This window comes from Lissotriton vulgaris, chromosome 4_1 (genome assembly GCF_964263255.1).
Source record: "Lissotriton vulgaris chromosome 4_1, aLisVul1.2, whole genome shotgun sequence".
Taxonomy (NCBI): domain Eukaryota; kingdom Metazoa; phylum Chordata; class Amphibia; order Caudata; family Salamandridae; genus Lissotriton; species Lissotriton vulgaris.
The window spans coordinates 1,075,104,642-1,075,116,950 of record NC_141691.1 but is presented as its reverse complement, the minus strand read 5'-3'; the positions used below and the strand labels follow the sequence as shown (position 1 = coordinate 1,075,116,950).

Genomic DNA, 12,309 nt, shown 5'->3' with positions numbered 1-12,309 from the left:
ATATATATCACACGAAAGTCCCAGCAGTGCGACCAACCTTCACCAGGAAACAGACACCACAGGCAAGACTTAGTGCTTGAGGGTGTTTAATTACAGCATTAGATGTCCAAATGACGCGTTTCGACCGCCAGACATGCGGCCTTGATCACTATAAATATATATATATATATATATATATATATATATATATATATATATATATATATATATATATATATATATATATATATATAACCACAGCTTTCTTCTTCCCACGTTTAAGTAGAGTAAAGACCACGGCACAGCAACAGATGAATTTCAGCGTTTTATTTACACACCAGTGCAAAGAATAACGTGCATCAAATGGACGGTCTACGCGTTTCGGCTCCTGCCTTCCACTGGACCATAGAGTCCCTGGGTCTAGACCTTACTTATATAGTGCAATTAGTGTAAGTACCCTCTACCATTTCCATGGTCATCTAGACCAACCCAACCCAGCAAGGTATATATACATGGCCAGTACATGTTAAAAGGTATATACACAAATATGTACAATCAACGTAAAGTACATTAGTCAAAATCTATGACCATACATAATAAAGTATTATTGAGTTCCATGGTCTATTTTACATATCAATGCGCAAATTAATGTAAAGGTATATACATAATTATGTACAATCAAAGTGAAGTACCTTAACCAAAATTCTATGACCAAACACTCAAAATAAAGTATTATCAGGTTTCATGGTCTGTTATTACATGTCAATGCGCAAATCTAATGTGAAGTACCCCTTTCTATAGAACCGAAGATTTTTTATAAAATAAAGTATATACAAAAAATCATTATTTTACATTTCGATCCATCCCCTTTAAGAATATTAATTTTGAGGATTACTTAAGTTTAAGATGGTTATAACTTTTGGAGAAACAGTCAATTTCTAAGGTTTTGCGAGAAGAGGACTAAGGTCTTTAAACTTAATAAGTTGTTGCACGATTCACAATAAAGTATCTGCAATATATCCACAGGAATGAATTCCAAAACAGTATATGACGTCATTATCAAGGTACTACATGACCTATCGTATATAGTTTTATATACCATCTTGACCAACCTTCCTATGCAAACAACCATAATTCGTGTAAAGTACTTATATTTTCAGTTTCGTCTCTTCTAAATATCCAACTATTATTAAACTATAAACCATCATTCCTTTCATTCATTATCTTCTCAAGAGGGGATGCTTGGGATCTTAAATGATTTATCGGTTCAGGATCAATTATTCACAACATGTACACATTCCAGTATCAAAGGGACAACGTTCTCCACATTCTGTAGAGTTCCACAGGTTTGAAATCAAAGTCTCATTGAATTATCTCAAAATCAAATCACAAATGTACATACAGTTCGGCATCCAAATTATGACCAAACGGTGCCTCAGTTCCCATACTTAGTATCATTCTCGATTCTAAGCGTCTCAATAGTTGTAACTGGTCACCACCTCGTTCTGGAAGTTTACACAGTTTTATTCCAGAATATTTCAAGAGGGTGGTGTCACTCTGGTGGTGTTGGGCAAAGTGTGTGGCCATTGGGTAACACGGGTCCTTGTTTTTCATCGCCCTCAGATGTTGTAGTATTCTCAACTTGAGTTTATTTACAGTGCTCCCAATGTAGTATTTGCCACAGGGGCATTGATATATATATATTAAGTTCCACAAGTTGCCTTTCTTTGGAAAAAAGCACTCACAGCAAGAGTTTTCAAAGCGCAGGGTCACCTTTAAATGAAAGACAAATTCAGTCTCATGGCATGCCTCGCCTGACGCGTTTCAGAGATAGACTCTTTCCTCAGAGGCCACATGCTCTGCAGTGATTGTTTCAAAACTTCACCAACTGATTATCCCCTCTTTAAGTATCACGCCCATCCAGGCATTTGAAATATTGCATCACAGGAGTTGGAGTGCAAATTAAACCCATGTGGGTCAGAAACAAAGGACACTTGTAAATATAAGCAGCATACCTTCTTTATTCAGTCAAATGTTCCTTCATTAAAAGTGCCCCCATAAGTAAAGCACATCTTGCTGTTCCAAGGTAGCGCAAAATCATCTCACGCCACAGGACTTGCCATGAATCCTGCAAAGGTGCAATCCCCGACCTGGCTGGGCCGTACACATTAAGTTCCACAAGTTGCCTTTCTTTGGAAAGCACTCACAGCAAGAGTTTTCAAAGCGCAGGGACACCTTTAAATGAAAGACAAATTCAGTCTCATCGCATGCCTCGCCTGACGCGTTTCAGAGATAGACTCTTTCCTCAGAGGCCACATGCTCTGCAGTGATTGTTTCAAAACTTCACCAACTGATTATCCCCTCTTTAAGTATCACGCAAATTAAACCCATGTGGGTCAGAAACAAAGGACACTTGTAAATATAAGCAGCATACCTTCTTTATTCAGTCAAATGTTCATTCATTAAAAGTGCCCCCATAAGTAAAGCACATCTTGCTGTTCCAAGGTAGCGCAAAATCATCTCTTGCCACAGGACTTGCCATGAATCCTGCAAAGGTGCAATCCCCGGCCTGGCTGGGCCGTACACATTAAGTTCCACAAGTTGCCTTTCTTTGGAAAGCACTCACAGCAAGAGTTTTCAAAGCGCTGGGGCACCTTTAAATGAAAGACAAATTCAGTCTCATCGCATGCCTCGCCTGACGCGTTTCAGAGATAGACTCTTTCCTCAGAGGCCACATGCTCTGCAGTGATTGTTTCAAAACTCCACCAACTGATTATCCCCTCTTTAAGTATCACGCCCATCCAGGCATTTGAAATGTTGCATCACGGGAGTTGGAATGCAAATTAAACCCATGCTGGTCAGAAACAAAGGACACTTGTAAATATAAGCAGCATACCTTCTTTATTCAGTCAAATGTTCATTCATTAAAAGTGCCCCCATAAGTAAAGCACATCTTGCTGTTCCAAGGTAGCGCAAAATCATCTCTCGCCACAGGACTTGCCATGAATCCTGCAAAGGTGCAATCCCCGACCTGGCTTTGTCTCAGGTTTTAAATTTTTTAATCTCTGGATGGTGTTTACAGCTGTGTAGCTGGTTTAATATTTCGTTTTACTCTGAGGAAGAGCCTAGTTTAAAGAGGTCATAACCCTTATTGGGTATGCGGCGTAGTCTAGGTGGAGTATTGATTTGCTGTTGTATAGCTCTTCAGAAATACTACTTTTGTAGTCTATTTCTATACTATAGATCTCTCTGATATACAATTTAGTCCTTCTGAGACTTCATTTTATGTTTTCTTAGGGACCTTGGTACTGAGCTAATAACTGCTCTTTTCCTCTTGGGATACCCTATCGGGGGGGGGGTTCTGCTACATTTACATGCTTCTATGCTTTTTTGTTAACCAGTGTATTCAGTGAAGTTTGTTTTCTCTTGTTGAGTGGACTACGTGTATATTATGAGTGCTTCAATTCTTTGAAGAGATTGGGCAAGTTGGAGCGTTGCTCTAGTTTAGAGTATATACTGTGCACGCTTTTGGAGGCTGTTTGCTTGTGAGCTCTTCCTTTATGGTAAAGGATCAGTGTCTAGTGTAGACATTAACATTTCCTCAAATGCAGGCAAATCTTATCCCTGAGCCCCTTTGTGGTGTGGTAAGTTGGCAGACGAAGATTTGTGATGCAAGAGTGGGTCCAACTTGTCTCAAGACCTAAGTACATTTGGTCATCCAGGAAAGTCTTGGAGACTATTTTATAATAGGTTTTTCATTTTCCTATGATGTTCTTGATATATGTGGTTCTGTCCAATCCACATTTCCTGTCTTCTGGAGAGGACAAACTTGTTACTTTCATCATTTCTCATCTTGTGAGGAATCATGGCTGTTGTTTCTTGTGGAGTCAATTCTTTAGGCCACCATTTGACAGACGTTTTTCAAAAGACAAGGGAACCCTAAAGGTATGTCGCAGGGACCTTGGGCAGTTTACATATTATACAAAACACTGGTCCCTACATGTGGACAGAATGAATTACAAACAAATAATCAGAACACCTGATAAGTGTAATGTCTATTGTCCAGCCGGACAAGAGGTTTTAATTAAGCATTCAAGTCAATAAAACAAAAATATAAGGACACTGAAAATGAGGCATAACGTTTTTAAGAAACAACGTTGTGGAGTATACGTGAAGGTGCCAGTTGAATGAATACCCATTTTAAACCAATTGGTTTAAAATGGGTATTCATTCAACTGGCACCTTCACTTGTACTCCACAACGTTGTTTCTTAAAAATGTGAGGATGGGTCTTCCTTTACAATAAATGCTTGGCACCTTCACCTTCACAAATATTTCACAATGTCCTTTTAAAACACAACTATGAAGATCAGTCTTTTTAATCAACATGCCTAACGTTATGCCTCATTTGTTCTTTTTCCCTCCCTCATTTCCTTCCCGTGTATTTTATCTTTTCTCGTTTAAGTAATGCAGAAATGCATAGTGATAATATTGTTTGCAATAAGACAACAATGATTAATTCTCTGTCCTGATGATGATGCCCACAATTTAATAAGGCATTGAAACGTCGTTGACTTGTAAAAAAACCCCTTATGCAATATGATACTGAAATATTGTAAAAATGCAAAGTTGTGGTTATGAAAATTCACGTCTGTAAATACTGAATACAAGTTCACAGACTTATTGTAGCCTTGCCCTTTTGGCCATTGCTTTCGTTGTTTTGTCTTGTATGTTGTGGGTCACGGCTGTGCCCACTTGTTATTTCAGTGTCCTTATATTTTTGTTTTATTGACTTGAACGCTTAATTAAAACTTCTTGTCCGGCTGGACAATAGACATTACACTTATCAGGTGTTCTGATTATTTGTTTGTAATTCATTCTGTCCACATGTAGGGACCAGTGTTTTGTATAATAACCATTTGACAGACAGCATGGTGTTGTATTGGTGATGTATTACCCCCTTTTCTCTCTGGGTTGTGTAATTTTGCCGAAACTATTTTTAAAACCTTCACATATCTAGGAGTGGTGTTCGACGAGAAAGGGACATGGGCACCACAAATCCAGAACAAGACCGCAGCTGTAAAACGATCTTCTGCTGCTATATTGGGGTTCGCCAAACGTCTTGGCGGCAAACCACCAGAGGCTATATTATCCATATACAAAGCCAAAACCCTGGCAATAGCCAGATATGGAGCCTCTATTTGGGGTCATAAGAATACAACCCAAATTCAAAGGGCAGAGAATATATTTATGCGATCTGTTCTGGGCTTACCAAAATCCACACCTGCTCACTCAGTACATATGGAATTAGGGGTGGGTTATATTGAAGATATGTTGTCTCTTGCACCACTAAGGGCATGGATTAAAACTTGGCTTAATCCCAATTTAACATTAAATCACACGATTATTAAAGACTGTATGGGGCGGGATCGTGTGGCAGAGATTGAGTGGCTTTCATACATCAAGAAAATAGCACAATACCTGGGCAGCCCTGATCTATATACCAACCCTGAAGGCCTACAAAAAGATGACATTAGTTGGGCAAAACTGGAATATATAAAGATAAGAGAAGCTGAAAGAGAAACTCGCGAAATTATGAAGCGAACCGTGAGGTCACATTTTTTGACAATAACATCTTTAGCTATCGAACCATACTTGGCGGTAGTAAACAAACCTTTCCACCGGTGGCTTCTCACTAAATTTCGCTTTAATCAGTCTCACTTCTTGCTGGGTGAATACAATAAATGGTGTAAACCCCATGAGAACGCCCCTTGTAAGTGTGACGATTTCTCAGACCAGGATTCTCTCCATTTTTTCTTTTTTTTTTTTTTTCTTTTTTTGTCCTTTTTTCAGAATTGCAAGAGAGAAATATATTAAGCCCATATTAAAAGATCAAAAGTTTACCCAAGTCAAACCGGCCTTTCTGTTTTTACAGTTAATGGAAACACCTCTAATCATGTATGGGGTAGCAAATTTTCTTACTATGTCCATCAGGTCTCGTCGAAATAGACCTCAGTCACTGATTAGCTGACCTAGCCTTTGCTAAAAATTGTACGCCCAGTCGGGGTAGCACTGTTAAATGATTGTATTATAGGTTTGTAAATATTATTGTAAATAGATTATCGAACAATCCCCATATTACAAACCGTAAAAATGAATTGAAATTTTGTAGTAAACCACGGACAGTGCAAGTATGAGGATAAACATTTTAATTTCTCTAAAACTTTTGTAAATATGAAATTTGTAAATATGAAATTTGTATTTGTATATAATGTGCCCTGTTTTTAAGCTATTTATATAAAAATTCTTTATATACTCCAATAATCAACTATGAATGTATAGCATACTTTTGTGATTTTAATTTAATCGAATAAAGTGTTTTTGACTCTGACTCTGACTCTATTTTTGGAGTGGTCTTTTGGTGTACGGTGTATACAGGCCCGGACTGGCCGTTGCGGGCACCGGGCAATCCCCCCGTGCACCGCAAGGGTGGGGGCCAGTTTTGGGCCCCCGGGGGCTGTTTTTGTTACAGGGCCATTTATGCAGCATAGCTGCAAAATCAGCCCTGCAACAAAATCGGCCGAAAACCGGCCCCGGCAAAGAGGTCAGACCTCCCTCCGGGGGCCGGCTGAGCACTTTGCCGGGCCGGTTTTGGTTCCCAGTCCAGCCCTGGGTGTATACAGGATAAAATGTGCTGCTGTGTTTCATATATTGTCTTGTATCACAGGTGTCGTATGTACCTGTTGTTGACAAGGATTTATTTTACATTCTTTTTGGAACTACACTTTTAGGTGCGTTACCTTTTTCAATATTATTGGAAAGCGCTTTTTGGAACTGGTTTCTCAGTTCTAATTATATCTTATGTATAGTATACATGACTGTATTATATATGTTACACATATTTGTTTTAAAAAAAAGGAGAAAAGGAAAAGGTTTTCATCAAAGAGGCAGTTGATTTTCTTTTCTCGCTTGCCTTGGTGTTCAATCTTATTTGGGGCTCGAAATTGGCTTCAGTCTTTCGGTCTATGGCACTGAAGGTCGTACGGAGGCAATCTTTATACGTTCTTGTGTTCTGGCAGTAGTTATTGGCCAGTGAAATTCTGTGAATTGCTAGGTCAATCAGAGTATCTGGTGACACAGTTATGTTTGCATATATATTTATGTCTTATATGAATCTTTGTGGTAAGATGTTATGCAAGTCGTGCATAGGATGAATATGAATATTCATTTTGTCCGTACTAAACTATTTAAACCAAGGAGCTATTGTTATTAATTTTCCCTTTGGGAAAATGAGTTCTGAAAGTCCTGTTTTGGGCTTTTATCAGGACAGTTATTTCTCGGATTCTTTATTGTTATGAACAATGCAGATTATTTGACTTTTATCATGCATTTGCCCCTTTTTGGACATCAAGTTTCCTTGCCTCTTTTGGGGACAGGGGTTAATGTCTGTCTTCTGACATGGTCTTCAGGGATTTTCAACACTTTTCCTTCAAGGGATGATTTTCTCGGACCTGTAACGTCACTTTTTATTTATGTGTTCTGTGACAGTGATCATAGATTCTGTTAAGATCCAAGCTATTGTTTTGCTATTCCTACATACATTTGGTTGGTTGTTGGTTTTAACCGGCTAGTTCTCTTTGAGAACTTTTGTAGGATTAGTTTGCAGACCCTCCTCTTGTGGGGTATAGCTATGGTATTTAAATAAAATTTATGGAATCTGCAGCTAGATGTCTCAATCAGATGTAAAAGTTACTTACCTTTGGTAATGATATATGTGGTAGAGACACGGTCTAGCCGCAGATTCCTTAACACCCTGCCCATCATCCCTGCTCTGCGAAGGAGCTTTGAGGTAAAGGTTATACCCTTTCAGTACTAGGTTTATATACCAGTGATCACTATCTCAATCTAGGTTGGGACTAGACAAACCGTTTGGCTTGGCCACTTAGTTATTGTTTACATGTTACAACACCATCCATTTCCACTCTCTGACATCCCACTTCACTCTACACCCCTCCACTCTTAGGCACTCTATGGGGAAAGAGCTATTACAACGAGATTAAAACCACACACAACCGTTACCACAAAGCTAATACCACGCATCTGCCTTTAGCACGCATGCCTTTACCATGAATATGCCTTTACCATGCATGCTTTACCAAAAATTCCATTCTAAAGGCATGAATGATCAATACATATGCATGGTAAAGGTTTCGGCATATGCATGGTGAAGGCAAGTCCAGGTCGGCTGTTGTTGTTGCTGCAGGGGAGGGGAAGTGGCTGGATGCTGGCACTTGTAGTTGGGTTGTCAGTGCTTGTGCTGATGACTTTGCTGTTCACAGCAGTGGCACTGCTACTAGCACTCAGTTTGCTGCTGTCTGCAGTGCTGTTGCCAGTGCAATATCAGGTGCTGCTTCTGGTGATGACCTGTACTCTTGTTACTACCAGTCGAGCTGCTGCTAATAGAGATACTGCTGCTGGCACTTGAGCCTGGTTGGTAGGAGGTTCTTCGAAAGTGGTTGTGCATCTTTTGGTGGGGTGTTCGATAGTTGTTGGGGCCTTGTCTGTTTTGCTGGAATTGGAGCTGCTGGTTGCAGTGTTTGTTGTACTCACAGTACTGCTGTTGCCGCTGCTGGTAGCTTCTGTACTGGTGCTGATGCTGTGGGTGGTAGAGAAATGTTGCTGGTACTACGAGAGCAGGCACTGCAACAAGGAAAGATGCAAGAACGCTGACAGTGATGCCAAATTAGAAAAACTAAATTCCATAAAATTACCTATTTTCAGTGCCATGTAAGCGAAATGCTATTTTGTCTATCCAAGTTGTAAGCTCTACGGCAGATATGCTGCTATCCCCAAAATCCCAATGGTGCGCACCAGCTGCAGAGCCAAGGAGGGCATGTCCCTTTACCCAGAGACTTCACATTCAAATGGGAGAGTGCCCTGTGTGACCGGCGGACTGGAGCTTGAGAGCTCAGCCCCGCTGCCAGGACAATATTATTGAAAATGAGAACAGACTTCTTCAACTCAGCCTCTTCCGCCAACATGAGGGGTGTGACTTCCTTGAGGAAATAATAGCTTTCATTCTCCGAACGACACACATCTGTACAGAATGAAACTGCACTTGACAGTAACTGGCCCGCAAGTACAATTACAGTTGTTTGTGGGAGATTGAAATTCATTGCACCTATCTCGAGTGGGGTTCCCCCTCGACCTCTGTGCACTGTAGCTAGTGTGGTTCTAAACTAGAACATCACTGTTATTTTTAACTCAATATTTGTCTATGTTTTCAAATTTTTGTGGTTAATTTATCACCAACACATTTAAACACAAAACTAAATCATACCACTACACCTTTGCTTTCCTGGTTTCATAACCAATCTATTAAACAAATGTATTACTACAATTAACATTTTCAACACAATGATGCAGTCCTTTGCAAACAATTTCATCACTTCAAAAATAATTCCCGAATAATGCCCAATGCATTTCGAGCCCCGATGGGCTCTTCCTCAGGGGCCTGAAACTGAACAATATACATTGTTTTAGTGCGTGACTCAACATGTTACAATGTTCAATTTTAACAAAACTTCCTGAAATAACAAGGAACACATTTGTTGCCATAAGAATCTCATGCCCATAAAGAAATTCTATTGGTAGCTTGAAAAAAGAAAAAGAAAGGAAGAATATGCAAGAATCTTGTGCGGAATGAAAGCTGAAACAAAAAAGTTTCCCTTCACCTCACTGTACTGTGACCAAATACCTAATCATTCTGTTACTCACTCAGGGAACCGGAGTAATGTTCTGAAATCAAAAAAACAACAAACAACACATGTATAACTCCTCAGCCACTGGAGAACAACTCGCTATTGCCAATAACTGATACCGCAGCTGCCGCTTACCTCGCTCTGGAAAACAGTGTCACAACTCTGCAGTGTTCGAAAAGACCCTCGTGCTAGAAGCCTTGCCGCTTGAACCACCTTAAAAAAAAATGACCGTAGCTTTAACGAAGATGCCTTACAGACGCTGCTTATTCTCGTACGATAACCTTACACGAACAAAATTCATACTTTACCTCCATCAAAAATGGGCTACCTTGGCTATGCTCTTCGTCACCTCTCCAACCACTTCACTATACGGTCTCAAAATCGTAAACACTATCTCCGGAAATGTTGCGTTCGGAGCGTTCAAACCTCCATCTGTATTTACCTCGCCATGCCTAGACTAGAAACTAACAACAGACTCCACGAACACCTGGATGGTGGACGCCATCTTCGCCAAGTGCCTGAATGATTATAAAACGCTTTATCCCGAATGTACATCTCCTTACGCAGGCGCATGAACAGAGTGAATGGAGTACATGAATAAAAATAAAAGAATAGAAATATAGTTGAAAAGAAAAAGGACAGGTATTGGAAAGAGGAAGCAGATATAACTGATGACACATATGAACCAAAAATTCAAACTTTACATAACATAAGCACAACATGATCTTTTATGGCATAATATTCTCAGAAGAACATAATAGTATGAAAACTCCTGTATTCGCAGCAACTCACAGCCTCAGGGTGGCTAATGTAGAACCTTCTTGAGAGATTATAAAAAACACAAGTAATCAATTTTCTCATTGAGTCCCCTTGGCTCCTGCGTGCCTAATCTTTTGATCCAATAAATTTCTCTTTGAAGGAGGGATCTGGTGAGATGCGCCCCTTCATGTGGTTTAATTTTTTCGAGTACCGAAAACTGGATCTGGGAAATGTTGTGCTTACTGTCTATCCAGTGCTTGGCCAAATTGCTTTTCAAATTTTGATTTCTAATGGTGCTTTTGTGTTCCGATATGCGGAGTTTAAGCTTTCTCCCCATCTTGCCTACATATAATTTGCCGCATGGGCATTTTATATAGTAGATTAAATTGTTGGAGTTACAATCACAATCATGATGTAATAAAATGGGTTTTCCTTTCTGTGGGTGATGCAAGGTAGTTCCAACAATTACATTGTGGCAGTGAACACAATTTGCACATCGTTTCATCCCTTTATGGACTTTTTGTTGTTGGGTAGATGGTGACATTAACAATTCCTTCAAGTTCTTTGATCTGGTGAATGCAAAAATTCCTTCAAAAAGTCAGGTTCGTGTTGTAATAATTCCCAATGGCGTGTAATGATGTTTTTGATCTTTTGTGAACTTGTAGAAAATTTTGAGACAAATACATGTCTTTCAATGGTTTTCTTTTTGGTGTGTTTTAGCAGATTGTCTCTGTCACATGCCATAACGCAGCATTTAGCTTTCTCCAGAACCTCAATTGGATAACCCCTTTCTACATATTTTTGATTTTGCAAGTTAAAATGCTTCTCCAAATACTCCGGCTTGGAGCAAATTCTTTTTATCCTCATGTATTGTGAGAACGGTAAGTTCTGCTTAAGGTTCTGCGGATGGAAACTTTGAAATAACAGAGAATTATTTACATCCGTTGGTTTTCGGAAAACTTCTGTTTGGATTACTTCTTCTTCTATGCTAATTGCCACATCCAGAAAGGAGATCTCATGATCACTGATGGTGTGTGTGAATTTGATTTGATCTACGCAATCATTTAGTGATTCAATTTTACTTTCCAGATTCTCTCTGCTTCCTGACCATAATACAAAAATATCATCAATAAATCTTCGGTAAACTAATGAATGCTCTTGCCAATCTTTGTCACTGAAGATGAAATCAGATTCGAAATTTGCCATAAAGGTATTTGCGTACGCTGGGGCCCCAGCGAACCCCATAGACGTACCATTTTGTTGAAGAAAAAACTTAGAGAACCACTGGAAGTAGCTGTGATATAAGCAGAAGTGTAACAGTTCCAAGATGAAAACCTTTTCAGCTCTGATGGCACTCGAGATAGGTGCATTAACAGGAAGGCACGGTTGAGGACAAACGTGCTACCTCTGTTACACGCTTTAAAAAAATAATTTAAACCAGTTAAAAGATTTAAATACTGGAGTGCTTCTCCACCCAGAGCAGATCATTGTACTAAATTGTCCAAAGGAGTGAAAGCACCCAACAAAATGGCGTTTGAACAAATTTCAAGTATTATAGACAACAGGGTTAATTCATGAATTACTCTGGCTAGCTCCTCTATTAACAATAAAATCAGATCCAAAGAGCATTTATTCAAGATAGAACACCATTTCTCCATAAACTCCTTGTTCATATGGAATCTGTACAGCATCGGATTTATTGACATTCTCAACCCTCATGGAATTCTCTTCACTCTGTGGTACTGTACCAGGGTTGATGCGTGGAGTTTTTGATTTACTTCTCTTTATGCTTCAAATTCAAGTTGTTTCAA

The 12,309-nt window shown here is 39.4% G+C and overlaps 1 protein-coding gene across 1 annotated transcript in view; it reads left to right on the top strand.

Annotated features, from left to right (window-relative positions):
- DNAH5 (dynein axonemal heavy chain 5) overlaps window positions 1-12,309 on the top strand; it is a 5,605,957-nt gene that overhangs the window by 1,745,842 nt on the left and 3,847,806 nt on the right. The window lies entirely within an intron of this gene.